Source organism: Sciurus carolinensis, chromosome 11 (assembly GCF_902686445.1).
Source record: "Sciurus carolinensis chromosome 11, mSciCar1.2, whole genome shotgun sequence".
NCBI lineage: Eukaryota > Metazoa > Chordata > Mammalia > Rodentia > Sciuridae > Sciurus > Sciurus carolinensis.
In genome coordinates, this window is record NC_062223.1 from 46,969,664 (window position 1) to 46,983,327 (window position 13,664).

Sequence of the window (13,664 nt, forward strand, 5' to 3'; positions counted from 1 at the left end):
GACAGAGGGAGAGAAGGAAGTCTTATGTCTTCTAACACCTAATGACTTGTCTTATCTTGAAGACTATTTCAATAACGTACTAATGTCATAAGCAGACAAACATTGTACATGCAATTCATTTTTATTCAAGGATCCCAAGACAGATCAAGGCAGAAAACCCATCTCCTTTTATGGCTTAGTCTCTAAAATCATATGGTGTCACTTCTGCTGCACTTTCATGTGTGTAGTACTGTAGATTGAACCCAGGGGAGCTCTACCACTGAGCTACATCCCAGCCCTTTTTATTTTGAGGCAGGGTCTTGCTAAGTTGCTAATACTGGCCTCAAACTTGGTCTGCTCCTGCCTTAACCTCCTTTATTGCTGGGATTACCAGCCCTGCTTTCTTGATTGAAACACTGTAGAAGTGTATCCAGGTTCAAACAAAAATAAAATAGACCCATCTTCCTCTCAATGTAGAACATCAAAGTCACAGTGTAAGAACAGGTGAGATAAATTATGTATTGGTACAATCATTTTAGAAAATTTAAACCACCACACCAAGCTTTCTTGATTGACGTAATCCTGTTACTTCTCAATAAACTCCCTATTGTTGACCTTACCCAGGGTCAGATTCTATTATTTAAAAGTAAAGAATCTCAATCTAATAGAGTAAAGACCTGTTTTATTAATCCCTTGGCAATCAAATGTCATTTTGATGCTGGATATTTAATTAATATTACCATCAAGAGGTTGGTACTTATTCATTAATTAATTACTAGGCACACCTGCATGAATCAGAGACCGTTCTGCTTGAATGATGAACTATTTTATCAAGCTTCACTCCATTGCTACAAAATAGATATGATTATAAGAAAATAGCTGAGGCAGAGAAAGGTTATTTGGTTTATCACAGATGGCAATGGGGAGTGCAATGCTTCCAGAAACAGACCCAGAAGTTTTCATTCCCTGGGCCAGGCTGAAACTATTAAATCACATAGAAATACCAGGAAAAGATAAGCTACATGAACCAGTGATTGCTAAACTAAACACTCTAGTGAGTTCAAAGAGCCCTTAGGGCCTGCTGTTTATTTGGAAAACCAGGGGGAAAAAGAAGTAGTGAGAGAATGGCAGAATAGAAGCCTAGCTACATATTAGCTTATGATTTTATCTTAACCAGTCTTGTTTGAATAATTTACATATTAGGGGTGCATGGGTTTAAGTGTGTATATGTGTATGTACTTATCAATCTGTATTATTTTTTTAAAAAGCTTCAGAGTATATATAGTTTGAATAAATATATTTTAAATAACAATATATGTTTGGATAAATATAAGAATTATCAAAACATCCCTCTAAAGAGAAAAGAATTTTGACATAAAAGCATACAAATATCAATAATGCAGATTTGAAAAAATAGCAAATGAGATAATATATGGAATATAATGGTGCTTTACTACCAATGATAATATTAAATAAAGTAGTGAGAGAGTAAGTTTGTTGTTTCTAGAAATATTGCATTCTTAATTTCTGGAACTTTAATAAGTTCCTGAAGATGTTATAAAGTTCAAGAAAATGTTTTAAAAATGTAATTGTATGATTTACCATCTACACTTCCAGGCTCTTTTATTAATGAAGCCCTTGGGGATACAAGAGAACAAACACATGCCAGTGATGCTAGCCACTGATAATTTTCAGGATTAAATTTTCATTGGTGTTCTGGTATTGTATTTCATCTACTTTTTATCTCACTCTTTCCCTAACTCCATTTTGACCTCTTTCTCTCCTTGGTTCTCTTCCGGAGGAGGCTACTCTATTCAGTGACAGACAGACAGTCCATGAGCTGTTCTTTGTGACCATTAGCTCTGTTGCACATACTGTTGTGGCCTTGCTTTTCTTCATGTCTATCAAAAGCCACAGAGTGTGGAAGGCTGAAAACACAGCCTGCATCAGCATGCACCCAAGAGACTCTCAACAGCATCTCAATAAAACTTCCATTGATTTCTATTTTATACACAGTATTTCAGTTATGACTGAAGACTTCATCTGAAAAAAAGTTATATTAAATAGCACCTTAGATGAAAAGATCCATCCAGAAAAATGCTATAGAGAATTACACCTAACACCCTGCTTTTTATTATCCATTTGGAATAAAATCACTACTAAAACCCAAGAAAAACGATGAATGTTCTTTTTAGAATTACAAATGTCCTAAAACCTTTTATTTGAGAACACCTTGTGGCCCAAGCATTTGGGGCAGAAATGCAGAGAATTCTATTTTTGTAAAAACACTTATAGGGAGTATTTTTTCCAAAGAAACTGTTACTACAGGTCATTAGTGAAACAACTTCCTATTGGCCCATTTTGGAGCTATTCTTTTATTCTGTATTCTGCTTGCATTTGTCTTATTTTATTAGCAACTTGTTCCTGGATTCTGATGTATTAATTCTTTGTGAGGCTTTCAATGCTGTTATACCATAATAGTACCCTAAAATATGTTACCTTTTCACCTCTGTGTAAGTACGGTGCTGAACCGAACAACATACATAACTTTCAGTCTATCATCTGCATTCCCTCTGCATTAGGTGTAACACTGGCACAAAAATCAGAGCCCCGGCTCCAATTTTTCCAGCTGTCTCTGTTGCCCTGTGATCTTTTGGTACAAATTTTCTAGCCTGTTTGAAAAGGCAGCTTTAACCCCCCTTTGATTGTGTTTAGGCATTTTGCCAGCCTGAGACATGGATTAATATGAACAGAATCACAGACTTTTCTGAACATAAGTCATTTACGTGTGTTTAGTGGTATACACTGAGCAAGGAAAAGGGCGGGCGGTCTGCATTGCCTCTGTGCAGAGTCCGGGTAGGTTTTGATTTCACTCAGAGTAAGAACAAAGCAACTTCTGACTTTTCCTCAAACTCAGCCTGTATGACTTTTAACGACTTCATGAACTGCTAGCCTTCAGATGACTGGAGCGTTTTTTTCGCTTCTTCGGTTTTCTCCTTCTATGACGTTTTATGATTATACCTTATGGTGCAGTTCTATTTTTGTTCTTCATGTTTTTCTGAGTGCTTAACGTCTAGAGGGAAAAATTTTTAATCATTTGGCCACCATCAAATGTGCTTTTCAGTTTGGGGATAATGTGGAGAGAAGCTTTAAGTACTGTGCCAACCCCAAACATGGCATTTCCTATTGAAAGAGCCAATTCCATCCCCTGAGTCTGAATAATTTAGAGGAGACGTGATGTCATTGTCTACTTAGAGATAAATGGAAAGGAGTCTGGGTGTAGAATTTTGGAGTGGTCTTTGTAATAATAGTAATTAAAAAGAACATTACCTCATATATTTAAGCTTTCTGGGTATACCATGTGCTTTTCTCATTTTTACCCAATATTACTCATAAAGGACTGGTATTTCTGTTTCATTATTTTTGAAGCACTGTTTGATGACACTGGTTTAACAGTTTCTCACAGTTCACTGCTTCAGTTTTCATCAAATTATATTTCTAGTTACACTAGACACTTTCATCATCAATTTCCATATGCCTCAAAGACACATGAGGACCAGTTTGCCAAGAGCAGATTCAGATACCAGATAATAGATGAGGTAGGACACATTTTGCTCTTAGTACAACCTTTTTTTTAAAATGAAAAGTTTAGAACTCACCAGGCCAACTCCTTGACACCTAAAGACAACATATTCTTTTTTAATTAGATTAACCTGTGTCTGAAACAAATTTGAAAGATTACTACAGACGAATTTTTATGATAAAATAAGCACTGGCTACATACTTTTGAATACGCCATATCTCGCCTGGTGGAAAAGCAGCAGCCATACATTTTGCCAAAGAACTGCCAACTTTTAAAGAATCCTCAAATCCCTCCTCCCTTAAATTCTACAACTTCCCCATGTTATTTCCATCACATCTAGAACCTCCTCTTGTCAGATAAATGTGGCAACTGAAGGCCCATTATGTATTCTAAACAACGATGAAGTATGCAATAAAGTGTTATATCAACAATTGGTGATAATGTTTAAATTTCAGTAAGTCACCACTTTTCAGTGAATTTTCAGAGCTTACTTGTTTTGCTTATGTATTTAAACAGCATAAATAACTAAGAACTTACTGTAGCTAGCAAAACATTAAATCCTTAATTTGCCTTTTAGAATATTGCTAATGCCACTAAAAGAAGGAAACTAATATAATCAGCACTAAACTGACAAACTAAATGCAAATCTTTTGGTCTTCCAAACATAAATTCAGTCTGCTCCAAAAACATGAATATCAGAAAGGTTTTTTTAATATGTTTTAGGACTACTGGATTCTTAAGGGAGAATATCCTAAAGTAATCTCTATGATTATAAGATGTGTGCAGTATCCTGAAATGGAATCTGGACTTTTGGGTATTCTGAACTTATAACAAGCATATCACTTCTTCTAATGAAAGTTATATTCCATAGAGTCATAGAAAGATGCTTAATGACATGGAAAAATGTGTACAGTGTATGACAGTGAAAGGAACAGGTTATACAGGTGATGGGCTATGACAGAGAAAGAAGGAACTTCTGCTTCTTAATGTACTTCTGTATTTATGTACAATGATTGAATATTAAATGTATTAATGATTGAGTATTAATACAAAACCATACAAGAATTGTTTGATATGTATGAGACATTTCTCTAAGCACTTTAAAAATGTTAACTCATTCAAATCTTATAACAACTCTATGAAGTAGGAGTCTCTTTTTTTATATCTTCTTTTTACAAAAAAGAAAAACAAGGCACAAAAGGGTAGAGTAATTTATCCAAGTCACCCAGATGAAAGAGAAAGAGATGGATTTCAGACCTTGCTCTGCTGTCGGTATTCCCAATTTTTCTCCATTTTTGTAAAATTCATTTGATTGAATAACTGTGTAACAAAATATTAACTGCGAATTTTCTAAGTGATGGAATTAATTGAATTTAAAATTTCTCCTTTTGCTTGTCTTTTTCCCCCAATTGTTCACACAACAATCAATAGAACATTTTGAAAAGGAAAAATAAAAGTCTTTTTAAAATTTCTTCTATACTAAGCACAAAGTGAGTATTTAAATGTAGGACTGTGATTTTTTGTTTTTTAAAGAACTGCCCTCCAGTAAACCTTCGTGATTTTATGCATCTAGTAAAACTGCATGCCGTAGATCTTCACTACCCAACAGTTGGTTCTCTTGGGTGCAGATTTTACTTGTTTATACCTAGTTACTACGGAGAACCCTGAGAACAGAAGAAGAAATTGTTGGAAATTTTTAAATGTAGAAATGCTAAGAAAGAAATAGACTTAGAAAATACTGTTGTCATTGCATTAGTCCTAAAATGTCTTTATTTCAGCTCATCTTTTCTTAGTTCAAGTTGTTAAACAGGGTCATGATGATTTAGCTTGTCCAGTATGGATCCTAGCCACTGGAATATCATTCTTTTTAAAAAAAAAATTTTTTTAATTGTAGATGGACATAATACCTTTATTTTCTTTCTTTATCTTTATGTGGTGCTGGGAATCGAACCCAGTGCCTCATACATGCTAGGTAAGCACTCTACTACTGAGCCACAACCCCAACCCTGGGATATCATTCTTAAAAATGAATTTTTAGGACTGATGGGGTCCATATGGAACAATTCCAGTACTGAGAAAACAATATTTGCAGTCAGTGTCCATGTGTCCCCTTGAAAGCATAGCTGTTTCTTTGAAGATCTTAACAAATGAATAACCACTAGTTATGAATCCCTTAGAATACTGTGTTGAATATTAAATATAAGTGAACTAGTTCTGATGAAATCAGACATGGAATTGTTGTAGCATATAAAAACTTTAAAAGAAAACAGAAATACATCCACTTCCAGCATTTTTATTTCATATGAAATAAGAACAAGTCCACATGTGGAACAAAAAATAGATGTAGGACACTTAATGTTTTTCAGGACCTTTAATTTTGAACACAATTAGATGAATGAAATTTTATACCAGTGTTGTTCTTCATTTCTAAAAGGTGTGCACCGGATGCAATAAAGATGGCTTGGAGATGGAGCAAGGCTGCAGCATGAAACCACTGAGGTAAATGGGAAAGGAGTCAACGGGTAAGTGTGGTTTCAGTCTCTCAGGCTGGGTAATACAGAGCCTTCACTCAGTATTCTGAGATTTTGGTAATTTTTGTTATTTTGTAAAATTTACTCAAATCTCTTGAATCCATTCATGTTTCTCCACATTTCACCTTCTCTAAAACGTCCTCGGGAAGGCCTCCAACCCAATGAGTACAGTAGTTCCCAGATGGCCTTCCTGTGTTCACTCTAGTTTCCTAAAATCCATTCTCCACGTGAAGGAAGAGTGACCTTTACAAAACACTAATGTAATCATGTTGCCCTTTCTACTTAAGATCTTTAAACAGCTTCCAGTTGCCCTCAGGATAAAGTCAAACATCTTGAACAGGGCCTTAACAATGACCTTCAAATGTCTTTAGCATGGTCCTGCAGTTCTGGTCTCTACTTACAATTCCACATCAGTTCCTGACACTCTTGAGCACCACGTAAACCATCACTCTTAGTGCCTGGACACTGGCTTCTCTTTCTTCTCTCTCTTTTTTTCTGTAATATCCTTATATTCATTTTCCTCATTAGGGAAGACTTCACTCAACCTCAAAGGAGAAAAGTGTCCCTATTTTATATTTTCTTTACACTAACTGCCTCTCCTTTTCACAACTATAATTTGCATCCATTTGTGTAATGATTACATCAGGCTCCCCTATACCCATGAGATTGTATGTAGTCATCCCTCAGTTGAGTCGGTTTGAGTCTGTGGATGCACAGATGCTTGTGCAAACCAACCATAGATTGAAATTATTAAAAAAAAAATTGCATCCATACTGAACATGTATACATTTTTTCTTGTCATTCTTCCCTAAACAATAAGTATAATAACTGTTTACATAGCATTTACAATGTATTGTGTATTATAGGTAACCTAGAGGTGATTTAAGGTATATGGGAGGATGTGCATAAGTTATATGCAAATATTACACCATTTATTATAAAGTTCTTGAGCATTTGCAGATTTTGGTATTCAAGGAGAGGTCCTGGAACAAATTCCTTATGGATACTGAAGAACCATTGTATTTTATATGAACTCTCTGATTTTTGAATCATTAGACCATCAGTACGGTTTAAGAACCGTGCCTGGCACTGAGTGTAGCTTAAAAAATATTTGTTGAATAATTGAGCCATGACATTAATGAGTGAGAAATAGGTTTTAGATTCTGTTGGTCTCAAACTCAGCTTTGAAAAACTGTATGCATTTATTTATTTATTGCTGAGAAGAAAATTTATATTATATAGTCTCAAAATATTGTATCTTATGCTACCTTGTCAAACTGAATTATTAGTCTTAAAAACACCCATATACCTATTCTTTACCAGATTAGTGTGGATTTTCCACATTGCCCATTACTTTGGCTTTTACTTTAACGAGAATGCTCTTTCATCATGACAAGCCTATCCCAAGTATGACTAAATTCTACCACTTTTCCAAAATTGGGACCATGACATAAGGAAAGATTAAGTAAGCATTAATTGTTAACAGAGATCATGTAAGTCTGTTAGGATAAACACTAAAACTGAAAACACATTAACCCATGCTTGTTTAGACTTTTAAAATGAATTATCATAGGGCTAGGGATGTAGTCCAGTAGTAGATTGCATATCTAGCATGTAGAAGGCCCTGGGTTTGATTCCTAGCACCACAAAAAAATTAATTATTGCATAAGTACTATTTTTCTGATTTACTGATACATGTTAAATGTTGGTCAGTAAATGTGGTAAGAATTATTGTTTTGCAAAATTTTAAGGTTTTCATTCCCTCCACATTTAATATTCAGCTGCCAGAAATACTGAATTACATTTAGCCTAAGATGATGACTAGAAAAATCTATTTTATGAAATAAAATTTTGTAAAATAACACCATTCTAGTGTTTTCTGACTTTTTCATAGCCATATTTAGCTAAAAGGAAATATTTAAAATACAAATGATGCCAAAATTATTAATATATTTATTTTAAAGACTTCAAAAAGAGATCTATTATAAAATAAGATTGATCATCTTTCTTTTGAGAACATATATTGGTAAACTGTCTCTGTAAATTTTAAGGCACAAATATAATTCTGAATTCTTTTTATTTTGGCATTTTACTGTATTTAAAGATGTCTGCCTTTAATGTGACAGATAACAATTTTGATTTCTTTCTGAGAAAATTGATTTCTGAAATGATCTTATATATTATTTCATGTTTCTAAAGACATCTGTGACTCCTTTAAAGTGTGCCATTTTAACCCCAGGGAAAGTTCTTAGCTCCGGTCCCGCAACACTGGCCTCATGACATCACTTCCTTTATTGCAGATCTGGCGTGGATTTTCCTTCATTGTGTATTTGGCTCATTTACTGATGTGTTCTCTTCATCACTTTCTTATTTATTGACCCATGCAGCCATTTCATAAATATTTCCACATATCCACTCTGTGCATAGTACACAAGATGAAGGACAGAAAAGAAATATAGGGCACAGTTCTTCAACTTGGGGGAGGGGCGACAATAAAATATTTGAAACAAATAAAAAATAATGTGAACTATGAGAATTCAGAATAAAGAAAGAGTTGGCTGCAGCTTTTCTCCCCCTAATTATATGTGAGTAGTAGTCCTATTAAAAGACGGTCATTTCTGATGGTATTCTTCTTAACCTTTGCTGGTAAGTGATAAAAATGCAGAAACTTAAAGAAAAAAAGATGTTAGATTGATTATATAATTTCAATGAAGTTGCTCAATGAAGTGCCGTAATTTCAAGGAATTTTATTTTATTTTTCTGAAGAAGAACTACAGGATTGAAGTAAGTTTTAAGTTATACACGTGTCCCTGAAGTGTTGAAAAACGTGTTCTCATAAGGAGGATGAAATAAAGTACTGCAAATAAAGTACTAAACTTCCAAGAGAAATATCATTCTTTTTCCAAGTATCCACACAGAGTTCTTCCATGCTCTTCTCTCTCCTTTCCTTCCCTAAATGCATTCTGACAAGGTATTTTAAAAGGTACTGCAGAGAACTATCAGGAAGCATATTTACTAGTTCCATTGATGAAATCACTGGAGAAAGGACCCAACTTTATGTTCTATTAAAGGAAAATACTTGTAATATCTACTTAAAGCCCATCACAAACCTGACATTTGATTTTTGTCCTTTTATTTTTCATTGTAAACAACAAAAATTGAATTTACAGATTGATTTTCTAAAAATATAAGAATAAAAACAAACTTTAACCTATAATATTTAAAACTTGATATAGTGAGGTAACATATCACACCTTATATCAGAGGACAGATGTAATTCACATTCAATCATTTTAAAACAAGCTTTGAGTGTAGATAGCAGTATTTGTGGAGAATATAATTTAACAAATTGCAATAAGTTCAAATCCACATAAGGAGAATTATTTGAAAAATGATTCATTTTGTTCCTGATTTATTATTTAAATTCACTTATATTTCTCCAACTTCTTTATTTTAGTAGCCTAATGGAAATAAAAATTCATAACCAAATACAGCTTGGTCACTACCAGATGATTTATCTATCAGCAGGGACACAGTAGGGTTGACTTCTTCCTGTACTACAAATTACAATTTTAAGCCTTTTTATCTCAATTTTCCCCACTCCGTAAAATGATACGTGAATTTCCATCAACTTTTGTAAAATCACACTCTTGATTTTTATAGCATTAAATATCCTGTAAAATGTGCCACTAAAATAGAATGCATTATTATTTACAGTCTGTGTGCACGTATTTAGATTCCAAATCATGTTTAAACAAGTTTTGTTGCTTTGATTGACTACCAGTTAGTCTAAAAAGAAGAAGAAAACCACATAAGTTATTTGGCTGGTGACTTTTTTTTTTTTTTTTTGACTGCTTAAATCAGCCCAAATCAGTCTAAAAATTCAAATCACTTAGATAAAAGGAGTGTACTGTTAACTCAGAGAGTAAGGGAAACAAACCAAGCATTTCTTCAAAAACATGATTCTAGTCAGTGTTTGCTGTTGGGCTGCAAAATAAAAGAAAACAAAATATAAAAGTGCCCCTTCACCCCATCTTTGGCATCCTTTAACATCAATGTCACTTGCTGAGATTTCTGCTGGGCAAGGAAAGACACTGTCCTTTCCATCTCAGCACATTTGACAAGTACCGACACTCTGGGCATGCTGTACAATAAAATAAATACATTAGTAAGACCATTTCCCCCTTCATTTTGGCCCAGGCATAAGAGATGGGTTATTTAAAATTCAAGTGCCAGGAAAGCCCATTGTAAAAGGGAAATATTTTCAAGTGAATTCCGTTTGATCTTTTTTTATAGGGTCTCCTTCCAGCCTCTTTCCCTTCCTCCCCAGGCCCTGGAAACCAATTAGTCTCAGCACAGAAGCCACAGACCAGGTTGAAATGGCTCCATTTTATTTTTAGGGGGTATAATTTCAGCCAGGGTCTAGTCGGTTGTCACTTAGTATACTTGGCACTCCTCTCTCACACACACATACGTTGGATTTCTCTTTGGAGAATGCAGAGATCTCTGGGTTTGACTCCTTGATAGGAATTAGGTCTGGTTGCCATCCAAATCCTTCAGCTCTGACAATGGCATAATATTACAAGGCAACCTCATCTTTCACAGACAACTCCACCATCCAAGTTTTCTAAAACCTTCTCTCCCTTGTTTTCTGTCTTTTAGCATTCAGCGGCATTTCCTTTCCTTATGTCTTTACATAACAATTCTGAAAATTTTCTCTTACATTTTCCAAAGTAGTAGAGAAAACTGGAGTAACTTCGATTTTCAAATGCTTTTGAAGTGCTTATCTTTTGGGGAGGGGGAATGTGCCCAAAAGACAAAAGTGGAAACAATTGGTCTTTGACTCTCCTCACCTTTCTATTCTGAACCTGCCTTAATTCATGGAGGTGAAAGGAAAAAAAAAAAATCAGATGGGTTGGCCTTTTCTTTCTCAGGAACAACAGGCAGCAGAAAGAAAGGTATGTGTGTGTGTGTGTGTGTGTGTGTGTGTGTGTGTGTGGTGTTGTTGTTGAAAGGTTTGGGGTAACGGAATACAGTTATCTCCAGGAAAACCCCAGCTTAGATAGTAGGGAACCTAGGGTCGCCTTCCTTGGTTTGAGCAAAGTGCCCCAGCCACTCCCCTTGCCCCCGCAGGGAGTTCTGCATCTTGGAGCAGTGCCAGGACCTCTGACAGTGCCTGGCAGGTCGATGGGTGGGGGTCCCGGGTGTTCTCTTTGCAGCTGACACCCATCTGGGGGGGAAACTCCCTTATTTTCCCGGCTCTCTGTAGTCCGCCCCACCTTCCCCGTCCCCTATCATTTTTTACGCTGATCACACTCATGATGATGAACTTGCAGCTCAGCTTCCTGCAGCCTGCTTGACCCGGGAGCACCAGCAGGCTGCCGGCCTCGCCCTCTGCTCCCTCCTCCTCCTCGAAACCCTGTGGCCTCGGGGCGCCGGTGGGGGTTCGAGTGGGCCGGGACTGCAGGAGGGGCGTGCAGGGGCGCGGGGTCCCGCCGGGGAGCGCGCACGGAGCTGCGCCTCGGCCGCCCTGCTTCCTGGAGCTGTGCTCCTTTGACCCCAGTGGCAGTCCCTGTCACTGCACCGCTCGCACTCCCTCCGGCTCGCCGCGCCCTCGCTCCCTCTTCTCGCCCCCTCGCTCGCTCGCGCCCCAGATCGAGGCTGCTCGGGTCCTTTCTCCCCCCGCCTCCCTCTAGCGCCGCGCCCCCTGGTCCCCCGCCCCAGCTAGCGGCGGGACCTTCGGGGTCGAAGGTTCTGGCCCGCCCGCGCCCCTCGCCGCCCCCAAGCGCCCCCAGCGCTCCGCTAGCAGGCTTGGGCCGCTCGGCGATGGATCGCCTGCACACCGGGTGCTGAAGGCATCCCCGGGACCCGGAGCGCAGCCCGGGAAAGGTAATCCGCCCCGGGAAGGGAGGCGGAGGGCGGGGGAGGGGGAGGAGGCGGCCGGGCGCCCGGTGCCGAGCGCGAGAGGAAGGGAAAAAAAATGCACACACAAAGCGGAGCCCGGGTGAGAGGTGCCTTGTCAGAGGCGCGTGCGGGGGGATCGGAGGCTGCCGACCGCGGCTGCCCCGGTGCCCCTGACATTGGCCGAGCGGGCAATTCAGAACCTGGGGAGGGCTTATTTTCAACCCCCGGGCGAAAGCGAATTCTTTTTTAGGAACTGTCTTCCCTCCTACTCCCTATCTTGCCCCTTTTCTCTTGTCCCCTCCCCCCAACCCTCGGCCCCTCGACCTCTTGGGGTCCCCACCTCCCTGCCCCCTCCTCCGCCCAGATTTTCTTAGGAGTGGATGTCTGCGAAAGGCAGGGGCGAAAGCCGGGCAGCGGGGATGGGGGTGGGGACGAGGGTTTGGCGAGCTGTTTACTAGAAAGTCCTGGGGTTGTGTGTTCGAGCCGCCCCGGCCTAGGCCCGGGTGCATTGTGTTGGCCCGAGCCCCAGGCGCCCGCGGCGTTCCGAGGCCAGGTGCAGTGGCTGGGAAGGCGCCGTGCAGCTTTGTGCTCCGGCTGCGCCCCGCGGCCACCCCCGGGGGCCGCCCGCGCGCGCGCTGCTCTCGCGCGGGGCTTTTTCTCACCCTGTCCCCGCGCCCCAACCTCACTCTCTGCCGCCGCCTCAGGTCTTCACGATCGTAGCCTGCGGAGCGACCCGGCGACCCGAGCTGGGGCTGGGGCTGGGCGGCGGGGGACGAGCAATAAGAAAAAGTAACCGTTGCCGCCTGATTTCTTCTCTACCGAGGCTGGAGTTTCTTTGCTATTTACACGGAACAAGGTTATCTTTGTAAAGCCTTTGAATTGCAGGGTTTTGCGGCCTAGGAGGTGAAGGGGGCATTTTTCTGAAGGTTCGGGAGGGGGTTGGAGTCCATCAGCAAGAAAATAAATGATGCCCCAGTGGGGTTGATTTATATCACGTTTACCCACCCCCAATACACACACACATCCCAAATTAAGTTCGAATGCGGGTCATGAAAAATGTGTAATTGATTTGCGATGCTGCAAATAAACACAAACAGGTCAGGGTGGAAAAAAACAAACAAAACTTTAACTGAAAGAAAAGATTTCCAAAGAGGGGGAAAACGGGTGGCCTCCACATCCCCTTCCAATGCTCTCTGTCTCCCTCCTTTCTCGGTCGCTCGGGGAAGGAGCCTGAAAACCCCGGGGCAAGAAGCAGGGAGGCGGCGGCGACTTGGGGCTCAGGCTCCGCTCTGTGGGTTCGGGGATGCCAACGTGCCCAGGAGGCTGACGTCGGGGACGTGGGGCTGTGATGCCCCACCGAGGATGGCGGGGTGTCAAAACCATTGGCCACTGGTGGTCATCAATCAATCCCGGGCTGGGGGAGAGAGAGAGAGAAAAGGCAGGCACCCAGCGGACCCCGGGGCCGCGAGCGCTAGCGCCAATAGTGCCAGCAGCGGCTGCGACAGCGGAGACGAAGCGGTGGCAACCGGGACTGAGAGAGTAAGGCGAGCTGGTGCTTCAGGAAGGAAGGGGGAGAGCTGTGGCCCGGACCAGGCAGCCGTGAGCCGGGAGGGCAGGGCAAGTGTGTGTATGTGTGTGTGTGTGTGCGCGCGCGCGCGCGTGTGTAT

General features: G+C 40.1%; 1 protein-coding gene across 3 annotated transcripts in view; it reads left to right on the forward strand.

The window, feature by feature from the left end:
* The first annotated feature begins 11,543 nt into the window (after positions 1–11,543).
* The window catches only part of Mpped2 (metallophosphoesterase domain containing 2), a 168,386-nt gene continuing 166,265 nt past the window's right edge, over positions 11,544–13,664 (forward strand). The window contains exon 1 of one of the 3 annotated variants that reach the window (XM_047515765.1): positions 11,544–11,982. The gene's annotated coding sequence lies outside the window, so the exon portion shown is untranslated. Of the gene's footprint in view, positions 11,983–12,786; positions 12,854–13,129; positions 13,537–13,664 lie in introns of those variants that run through there. The other 2 variants (XM_047515767.1, XM_047515766.1) reach the window with 2 other exon arrangements.